Genomic DNA, 8,484 nt, shown 5'->3' with positions numbered 1-8,484 from the left:
CTTCTTTCTTCTTCTTCCACAACCTAGCCTGCCTGGCCTCCTTTTCCTAGCTTCTAGCCTCTTAACCTAACCTCTTCTTTAGCCTAGCCTAGCCTATTCTTTATTCTTCTTCTTTCTTCTTCTTCTTCTTCTTCTTTCTTCAGCCTAACCTAGCACAACTGCCTACTGGCCTACTGCTAACCTATTCCTAGCCTCTTCTTCTTCTTCTTCTAGCACACCTTCTTCTTCTTCTTCGCCTAACCTAACAACTTCTTCTTCTTCTTCTTCTTCTTCTTCTTCTTTAACCCTAACTTCTTCTTCTTCTTACCTAACTTCTTCTTCTTTCTTCTTCTTCTTCTTCTTCTTCTTCTTCTTCAACCTAACCTAACCTCTTCTAACCTACTTCTACCTCCTTCTTCACCTAACTCCTGGCCTGGCCTACCTGGCACACCTCCTGGCCTAACCTAACCTGGCCTAACCTAACTTTCCTAACCTAACTTCTTCTTCTTCTTCTAACCTAACCTAACTCTTCTTCCTAACCTAACTTCTTCTTCTTCTTTCTAACTTCTTCTTCTTCAACTAACTTTAACTTCTTCCTAACCTAACCTAACCTAACCTTCTTCTTCTTCTTCTTCTTCTAACCTAACAACCTAACCTAACTTCTTCTTTTAACCTAACCTTCTTCTTCTTTCCTAGCACAACCTAACCTAACAGCACAGCACAGCACAACAGCACACCTGGCACTTCTTCTTCTTCTTCTTCTTCTTCTTCTTTCTTCTTCTTCTTCTTCTTCTTCTTCTTCTTCTAACTTCTTCTTCTTCTAACCTAACCTTCTTCTTCTTCTTCTTCTTCTTCTTCTAACCTACTTCTAACTTCTTCTAACACTTCTTCTTCTTCTTTCTAACCTAACTAACTTCTTTCTAACCCTAACTAGCCTTCCTAACCTAACCTTCTAGCACAACTTCTTCTTCTTCTTCCTAGCTACCTTCTTCCTTTCTTCTTCTTCTTCTTTAACCCCTTCTTCTTCTTCTTTCTTCCACCTAACAACCTTCTTCTAACCTAACTGCCTACCTAACTGCCTTCTTCCTAACCTACCTTCCCTAACCTAACCTTCTTCCTTCTTCTTCTTCTTTCACAACTGCCTACTACTTCTTCTCTCCTAACCTAACTGCTTCTCACAACCTTCTTCTTCTTCTTCTAACCTTCTTCTTCTTAGCCTCAACTAACCTAACTTCTTCTTAACCCCTACCTAACCTAACCTTCCTTCTTCTTTCTTCTAGCTAACTCCTAGCCTACTTCTTTCTTCTTCTTCTTCTTCACACCTAACCTTCTAACCTAGCCCTGCCTACTTCTTCTTCCTACTACCTTCTTCTTCTTCTACCTGCTTCCAACTGCCTCACAACTGCCTAGCTCACACTCCTCCTAGCACAGCACAACACAACTCCCTCCTAGCACAACTTCTTCTTCTTCTTCTGCCTAACCTACCTTCTTCTTCTTCTTCTTCTTCTTCTACTTCTTCTTCTTCTTCTTCTTCACTTCTTCTTAACCTAACCTAGCACAACTTCTTCTACTGCTTTCTTCTTCTTCTAACCCCTGCCTAGCCTGGCCTGCCTAGCACAACCTAACACAACCTAACCTTCTTCTTCTTCTTCTTCTTCAACCTACAACCTAACTTCTTTCTTCTTCTTTCCTTCTTCTTCTTCTTCTTTCTTCTTCTTCTAACAACTTCTTCTTACAACCTAACTTCTTCTTCTAACCTAACTTCTTCTTCTTCTTCTTTCTAACCTAAACCTAGCTACTTCTAATGCCTCTACTTCTTCTAGCACAGCACAACTCCCCTTCTTCTTCTACCTAGCACAACTTCTTCCTGCCTACAACTAACCAACTTCCTTCTTCTTCTTCTTCCCTTCTTCTTCCTTCTTCCTTCTTCTTCTTCTTCTTCTTCTTCTTCTTCCTACCTTTCTTTCCTAACCTTCTTCTTCTTTCTTCTAACTTCTTTACCTAACTAACTCACAACTACTTCTTCTACCTAACCTTCTTCTTCCTAACAACTATTTTAACATGCTTCTTCTTTACACAGCCACACCTAACCTATTTTCTTCACCTAATTTCAGTCTAATCAATTTCCTTTTGGACCTAAGTGCCTAACCAAAAGTCCACAACTCTTTAAAAGGGGACATAGTCTACATTGGACTGGCATTAACTTCTTCAGCCTAACTTGCCTCAACCTAACTAACCTAGCCTAACCTAACCTTCCCTACCTTCTTCCCTTCTTCTTCTACTAGTCGCAAAAGTTAGGACATGGCAAAAGTTCTGACCTCTTCCCTTCCCCCTAACCTAACCTTCTTCTTCTTTGGGCGCTGCTTGGCGAACTTCAATTAGGCCCTAACCTAGTGCTAACCTATTTGGGGGTAGACACCAATGCCCTCTAGATGCCCCGCTCCTATCACAAGTTATTCAACAACAACTTTGGCACAAATTCTCTTTCCAGCACTTCCGGAGGTCACAGGTCAACAAGAGTGCTACTGTTGGAAGGCCGTACCCTTAATGTGTGGGTAGAGCCTAATGCCCTCTTGATGCCCGCTCTGTTGGAGGTTCTGGCCCAAAATAAACTTGCCCCAGGTGGTTTTCATCCTGTATCCTAACCTAACCCTAACCTTCTAACCTAACCTGACCTAACCTAACTAACCTAACCTAACCTAATTGGCTAATTATGGCTTAATGCTAATTAAAACACATGGAATCTGTCTCTCTTGCTTGTTGTTAATTAGCTGGCTAATTAGCTAATTAGCTGGCTAATTAAAACACTTGGATATCTCCTTGTTAATTAGCTGGCTAATTTAAACACTTGGGCATTGTTCCGCTTGCTTTTTCTTAATTTGCCAGCTAATTAAAACACTTAGGAAAATTTCAACAAGTCCGATCCCCTAACAAAACTTTTCAAAAAACTTACTTCAAAGTAGGGTCCAATCCACTCCAAATGCTCTGAAACGTGCTCCTAAACATCTTCTGCAGGTACCTTTTTGCCTCAAACACTTTGGCATTTTTTTCACAATCCCACACATTCGGTCCTAATGGGACGCCTCTTTAGGCCCGGAACTCTGCTTCCCTGTGTCCTACCCTCACAATACGCATATCTACGGAAAGCTCGCAGCCTGCTCCATTCGGGGCAAAAACCCCCAAGTCGCTGGGACCTGTCGTTGCAGAGATAAAGACTTTGCAACATGCTAATAACGCTTACCTTTCCACCTCTACTAGTCTGGCTCTCATTGGACTTTTCGCACCATCCTCGACTACGATGCGTCTTGGAGGCTCCTCTATGTCAATCCCTTGGTCCCGTCTCAATACGCCCTTCCGATGTCTAAGTAGCTTTCCACAGGGTCTACAGATACCAGACTTTACACACATCGTCTCCACCCAAAACTCAACAGAAATGGCAACTTTCCACTCATTTGCTCTAGATTTGGACAAACTGCAGCCAAATCAAAATTCGGAAAAGCCCTTTTTAAAGGCCCGCCCCTCGGAGACTACTGGTCCCATCCGTACCGGACTGATGCCTATCTGCTCGTCTCCTGCTCCCCTACCGCATATCCCAAGCTCACGTTCCTAGCTCTTGTACAAACAGTTTTGCTCCGCACCCACCAGCCAAAACAAATCCTCTTAGCTTCTATGACCCTACCCCCATTTGTCAGCTGCATTTTGGATAAACCTAACTTTGCTTCTAAAAGAGATAGACACTTACTTTTTTCACATCCTTCATCAGAGGCCCCAGGCCATCTACTGTCTGAATTCTGGGGCCTCTACACTCAAAGGGGGACAAATGGGGACAAAAAAGACACTCGCTTTCAAACTCCATCCCTTTTTTTGGAATCATTTCAAAGTGCTTGGGCCTACAGTGCTCAAATTCCGATATGTTCGTCCTGGAATCATGTACAATCGTGCTACAGTTTTTCACACTCCTACCACCTTGCTGAGTCGAAAAGGTCACGCAGAAGAGGCCTAAAATGCATGCCTAAATGCACAACTTTTCATAGGAAGGTCCCACAAACTCAATCTTGGTACCATTGGAAATCTCCTGGCCACAAATGGGGGGGTAGACACCAATGCCCTCTTCATGCCCCGCTCCCATCCAAAGTTAGCCCAATTTCAAGTCCCCATTCATTTCAGATGGGGAATTTAAAAAGTCCACAACTTTTCACAGGAACATCCTACAGACTCAATCTTGGTACCATTGGAAAGCCAGTGCCCATATTTGGGGGGGTAGACACCAATGCCCTCTTCATGCCCCGCTCCTATCAAAAGTTACGGCCAATTTCAACTCCCCATTCATTTCAGATGGGGAATTTTAAAAGTCCATAACTTTTCATAGGAACGCTCTACAGACTTGAGCTTGCTACCATTGGAAAGCCAGTGCCCATATTTGGGGGGGTAGACACCAATGCCCTCTTGATGCCCCGCTCCTATCAAAAGTAATGACCAATTTCAAGTCCCCATTCATTTCAGATGGGGAATTTAAAAAGTCCATAACTTTTGATAGGAATGCTTTACAGACTTGAGCTTGGTACCATTGGAAAGCCAGTGCCCATATTTGGGGGGGTAGACACCAATGCCCTCTTGATGCCCCGCTCCTATCAAAAGTTAGGACCAATTTCAGGTCCCCATTCATTTCAGATGGGGAATTTAAAAAGTCCATAACTTTTCATAGGAACGCTTTACAGACTTGAGCTTGGTACCAGTGGAAAGCCAGTGCCCATATTTGGGGGGGTAGACACCAATGCCCTCTTCATGCCCCGCTCCTATCAAAAGTTATTCAACAAAAACTTTGGCACAAATTCTCTTTCCAGCACTTCCGGAGGTCACAGGTCAACAAGAGTGCTACTGTTGGAAAGGCCGTACCCCTTAATGTGTGGGTAGAGCCTAATGCCCTCTTGATGCCCCGCTCTGTTGGAGGGTTACGGCCCAAAATAAACTTGCCCCAGGTGGTTTTCATCCTGTACCCTAACCCTAACCCTAACCTAACCCTAACCCTAACCCTAACCCTAATTAGCTGGCTAATTAGCTTAATTAGCTGGCTAATTAAAACACATGGAATCTGTCTCTCACTTGCTTGTTGTTAATTAGCTGGCTAATTAGCTTAATTAGCTGGCTAATTAAAACACTTGGGGGTATCTCCGCCTGCTTCTTGTTAATTAGCTGGCTAATTAAAACACTTGGGCATTGTTCCGCTTGCTTTTTCTTAATTAGCCAGCTAATTAAAACACTTAGGAAAATTTCAACAAGTCCGATCCCCTAACAAAACTTTTCAAAAAACTTACTTCAAAGTAGGGTCCAATCCACTCCAAATGCTCTGAAACGTGCTCCTAAACATCTTCTGCAGGTACCTTTTTGCCTCAAACACTTTGGCATTTTTTTCACAATCCCACACATTCGGTCCTAATGGGACGCCTCTTTAGGCCCGGAACTCTGCTTCCCTGTGTCCTACCCTCACAATACGCATATCTACGGAAAGCTCGCAGCCTGCTCCATTCGGGGCAAAAACCCCCAAGTCGCTGGGACCTGTCGTTGCACAGATAAAGACTTTGCAACATGCTAATAACACCTACCTTTCAACTTCTCCTAGTCTGGCTCTGATTGGACTTTGCACACCATCCTCGACTACGATGCGTCTTGGAGGCTCCTCTATGTCAATCCCTTGGTCCCGTCTCAATACGCCCTTCCGATGTCTAAGTAGCTTTCCACAGGGTCTACAGATACCAGACTTTACACACATCGTCTCCACCCAAAACTCAACAGAAATGGCAACTTTCCACTCATTTGCTCTAGATTTGGACAAACTGCAGCCAAATCAAAATTCGGAAAAGCCCTTTTTAAAGGCCCGCCCCTCGGAGACTACTGGTCCCATCCGTACCGGACTGATGCCTATCTGCTCGTCTCCTGGTCCCCTACCGCATATCCCAAGCTCACGTTCCTAGCTCTTGTACAAACAGTTTTGCTCCGCACCCACCAGCCAAAACAAATCCTCTTAGCTTCTATGACCCTACCCCCATTTGTCAGCTGCATTTTGGATAAACCTAACTTTGCTTCTAAAAGAGATAGACACTTACTTTTTTCACATCCTTCATCAGAGGCCCCAGGCCATCTACTGTCTGAATTCTGGGGCCTCTACACTCAAAGGGGGACAAATGGGGACAAAAAAGACACTCGCTTTCAAACTCCATCCCTTTTTTTGGAATCATTTCAAAGTGCTTGGGCCTACAGTGCTCAAATTCCGATATGTTCGTCCTGGAATCATGTACAATCGTGCTACAGTTTTTCACACTCCTACCACCTTGCTGAGTCGAAAAGGTCACGCAGAAGAGGCCTAAAATGCATGCCTAAATGCACAACTTTTCATAGGAAGGTCCCACAAACTCAATCTTGGTACCATTGGAAATCTCCTGGCCACAAATGGGGGGGTAGACACCAATGCCCTCTTCATGCCCCGCTCCCATCCAAAGTTAGCCCAATTTCAAGTCCCCATTCATTTCAGATGGGAATTTAAAAGTCCACAACTTTTCACAGGAACATCCTACAGACTCAATCTTGGTACCATTGGAAAGCCAGTGCCCATATTTGGGGTAGACACCAATGCCCTCTTCATGCCCGCTCCTATCAAAAGTTACGGCCAATTTCAATTCCCCATTCATTTCAGATGGGGAATTTAAAAAGTCCATAACTTTTCATAGGAACGCTTTACAGACTTGAGCTTGGTACCATTGGAAAGCCAGTGCCCATATTTGGGGGGGTAGACACCAATGCCCTCTTGATGCCCCGCTCCTATCAAAAGTTATGACCAATTTCAAGTCCCCATTCATTTCAGATGGGGAATTTAAAAAGTCCATAACTTTTGATAGGAATGCTTTACAGACTTGAGCTTGGTACCATTGGAAAGCCAGTGCCCATATTTGGGGGGGTAGACACCAATGCCCTCTTGATGCCCCGCTCCTATCAAAAGTTAGGACCAATTTCAGGTCCCCATTCATTTCAGATGGGGAATTTAAAAAGTCCATAACTTTTCATAGGAACGCTTTACAGACTTGAGCTTGGTACCAGTGGAAAGCCAGTGCCCATATTTGGGGGGGTAGACACCAATGCCCTCTTCATGCCCCGCTCCTATCAAAAGTTATTCAACAAAAACTTTGGCACAAATTCTCTTTCCAGCACTTCCGGAGGTCACAGGTCAACAAGAGTGCTACTGTTGGAAAGGCCGTACCCCTTAATGTGTGGGTAGAGCCTAATGCCCTCTTGATGCCCCGCTCTGTTGGAGGGTTACGGCCCAAAATAAACTTGCCCCAGGTGGTTTTCATCCTGTATCCCTAACCCTAACCCTAACCCAGTGCCTTACCTTTGTCCCCTATACCAAACCACACTTGGCGATGGCCAAGGTGGGGGGGATGATTGCAAACTTAGTCCCTAACCCTAACCCTAACCCCTGACCTAATTGGCCTAATTTATAAATTCTAACCCTATTCTTATATTCTAACTCTAACCTTAATCTTAAACCCAAATGGGATCTGAATTAATTAAATTTATATACTTAATTATTTTAGCTTTGATAATATTTAATTATTTTTTAAAAAAAATCATGGATAGGTTATAATTTATTAGAAAGGAAAGGGTTAAAAACAAACAATTGAAAAAAATAGCAGGAGAAAGCAAAAACAATTTGGAACGGAAAGTGAAACTTAAATTGAAAAGTGAAACTTAACTAAGGGTATAAAAGGAGACGCACAATAAATACACTTACAATATAATGAGCAACGCTCAATATGACTGGACTCAGGGCCGCTACGGGAGACGGCAGCGTCGTCCCCATGTGGAGTATGGGGCTCCATACTCCAAGTCGAAGGAGAGGAGGGTTGTGTGGCACAGGGGGATGGATAGTGCATCGGCTGCTCCACCTCGTTGGAGGCAGTTCCCCTTCCCCTCACCTAACCCTAACCCTGACCCTGACCCTAGATTTCCCCAAGGTCCCTAGGCCACTATTATTTTCAAGGCTGTCAGAGGCTGTTTTTGGAGAAAAGCTGTTCTGGCACTACGTTTTCCATATTTTCAGGCCCTGCCAATACACATTGGGGCTCCTCTGATGCCCCCACTAAATGTCCCATTAAGCCTAGCCCTGCAGAAAATGCCCTTGCCTATGCATAATTTCTTACAGACTGCTATTTCTGCACAAGTTAGCCTTGAATGTGGCCCTTGTGTCTCTCGGTTACTTTGTACAGAATGAGCTCTTTTCTTTTTTTAAAACATCACTAAATATGAATATTCCATGGATATATCCCAGCAATGGTGGCATGGAGAGACTTGCAATTATCAGTAAAATTGCTGGTGAGTTATTGTCTCAGAATGCTAATTTTGGCACCTATTCAAAAGTACATCAAGACTCCATGCATACTTAACATTAATGATTCAACCAACCCTAACTGGTCTGAACTGTGATCCTTACCATCTCCTTGAGACAAAATT

The sequence above is a fragment of the Cheilinus undulatus genome, linkage group 16, assembly GCF_018320785.1.
Source record: "Cheilinus undulatus linkage group 16, ASM1832078v1, whole genome shotgun sequence".
Lineage (NCBI taxonomy): Eukaryota > Metazoa > Chordata > Actinopteri > Labriformes > Labridae > Cheilinus > Cheilinus undulatus.
This window is presented reverse-complemented; position numbering follows the sequence as displayed.